This window comes from Papaver somniferum, chromosome 8 (assembly GCF_003573695.1).
Source record: "Papaver somniferum cultivar HN1 chromosome 8, ASM357369v1, whole genome shotgun sequence".
Taxonomy (NCBI): Eukaryota; Viridiplantae; Streptophyta; class Magnoliopsida; order Ranunculales; family Papaveraceae; genus Papaver; species Papaver somniferum.
Window position 1 is genome coordinate 81971506 of NC_039365.1, and position 2936 is coordinate 81974441.

Genomic DNA, 2936 nt, shown 5'->3' on the forward strand with positions numbered 1-2936 from the left:
TTTCTTGAGTTTTAAATTGTCAAAGAATATATGAATGAAACCCGTGTAGTGAATTAGTCCCAGTACCTCTCGCCCATTGTTAATATTTTTGTATATATATTTTTATTAAATCTAAAAATTCCATTTCCTTCACAAGTCTGAAACGAATCCTATTTACTACAACCCATCAAAAATCTTAATCAATGCACACCATTGACACGGCCGAGATCAGTGCGTGCTTTCATCAATGCGTAAGCTAAGTAAAGAGGCGTGGAATTAGGCTTACAATAGCCCATGTGCGATTCTAAAGCATGTACAACTCGGAATCCAGTGATGCATGCAATAGTGCATTGGCATTAGCGTTCATGGCTTTATACCCTTCGCAGAACAAGGGTAAGTTGGAATGGTATGGTAGCTGCATCATGCTTGCAAAGGAAAATGGACGTGCATTTGCAGAGCTAGAAGAGAAGCTTTACGGTCCGGTTACTAACATAAGAGTGGCGGGTCGGGGATTTATGGCTTGCGCCTTGGTGCTTTAGGAATAATCTTCCGGTCGGCCATATCCTGGGTGCATTTTGCAAGAAAAGAAACCAAGTTCCTAGAGAAATCGCCAACTATTTTTAAGGTAAAAAGCAGCAAGAGGACCTGGTTTAAATAACAATAAAGTACATCCAAGTTACTAAGAGAAGAAAATACCAGAAGATGACTCACAAGGTAGTATTCCTTATCTATTTATATTCATCTCTCTCTTACCTTATATTGACATATGCTCCTACTTCCCTTATTCCTCTATTGTCATGCTTGACTCTTCAAGTCAAGATCCCCTTACTCCTTTTCTCTCTATTCTACCCTTGAACACCCTTGCTTGGGTCGGCCCGAGTCCCCAAGTTCCCATCCCCTTGTGGGGCTGGGCTTTCTCAGGAGGTTAGTGACCTATGATTAGGATCACAAATATTCAGGTATTAACAACTATCATTACCAGACCTCTAACCAGACGATTAAGATTTTACTTTTAGATTATCAAATCATCATAGTCAAAGAAAAGCTATATGCATGTTAAAAATCAGTGCAGATGAAAATAAGGTATGAAACTTCTAAGAAAAGTGTTAGAGCATAGCTCGGTTGAAGCCACCAAACGTTGGTATGTCAAGTTTGGTTGTCATATTTTAGTATCAAAACTCATCTAGAGTCGTTTGATTAAATACCAGAGTCAAATTCATTTAGGTTAGACTAGAAAGTCTAGGAATGTTGAGACGTACAAGTATTACTTCGATGACCTGAAGAATGAGAAAAAGTAAACACTACAACGAGGACATCATCCTTACACTTGAGGTTAGTAATACTGACTTGACTTGTTTCCATTCCTAAAGTATCTTTCAAGTCGTATTATATTGAAAATATAACATGCGAAGCTGTATATATATATAATACTCTAGTGGTTAGATTTGGTCATATCATTATGATCAAAGTGTCAAGGAACTTATTGAATTACGAAGTATAAACGCCTATCTTTTGGAACTTCGTAAATACGACATCAACATAATATTTGTATTTAGTTACTTTATTATGAGTAAGATATATGTATGATTTCACTCTAGGAAACAATGTTTTATAACATTTGTTTAAAGGAAGTACATATATGAACTTGTTTCATAATCGAAAAGAAATCATGACTGGTAAAGTTCTTTATTTAATATATTTTGAATGACCAATATAAGATGACAAGGTAGAACCTATCTTAACTTGTTGAGATTTGAGGTATAACCGGTCATAGCCTATATTGTATAACATGTTTTAATCGGTCACAAGCTACTTTGTAAATCATGGTGTAACTGGTCACAAGCTACATTGGGAAGTTAGTTGTAATCGGTCACAAGTTACCTTTTGGAAGCAAGGTGTAACCGATCACAAGCTAATTTTGTAAGTTAGTTGTAATCGAGTCACAAGTTTCTTTGGAAACCAAGGTATAACAGATCACAAGCTAACTCAGAAAGTAATGTGTAACCGATCACAAGCTATCTATGGGAAGCAAGGTGTAACCGGTCACAACCTAGTTTGGGAAACATGGTATAACCAATCACAACTTACATTGTGAGTTTGGTACAACCGATCCCATGGAGCAAAACCGATTTTCCAATATTCACATATATCTTTATGTTTTGTGTGAAGCTTGAAATTAAGGTTTGTTGAGAAACTTCCAGATGTCGACATACATGTACATAACTCTTATAATTAATTGTTCAAAGATATTCCTTGATACTCAAGGTGATCCCATACGATATTTAATTATGATTTTCATAATATATGTTTTAATTACCAGCAATTAAAGCACATCCTCTGGAAAATATTGCTAGTTAATGTGCTAGACTAAGAATAAAAGTTTTCTAAGAGAGTTATCGAAAATATGGTTTGGTAATTAATTGGAAATATGAAAACCGAAATTAGGTATTTTAATGTTAATATCCTGAGAATATTTTTGATTTTGGAATTTTCTTGTTGCGTAAACAACCTTGGTCTATAAATACTTGAGTTTACATTTCTTTCAAGCTATCCTAAGAGCTAGGCAAACTTCATTCTTGTTGTTTCTGGTGGAGCCGTCTATCCGGAGAGGAAAGTACCATAATTAGGCGAAATCTCTTACGACCACTCGTTTAAAGACTTCCATGGGATCAAGAATCTCTACGAGTACCATTGGTGGGAAATTAGATAATTGCATTGTTATTTTAGTTTTTGATTATTGATTTGATTGACTAACAATTGTTGAAACTTTGATTGCACCTAGTTTATTTATTCTCTTCCGATATAAGGCTCACTTAAACTAGATCAAAGTATCGACGAGATCTTTTGAACCATTTTCGGATCTAAAGACATCTTGTGATAATCCATTGTTAATAGACTCCGTCATGTGTGTAATTAATCACAAGGGGGTTCAAGTTGTGTTGTGCAGGTTATTAGTG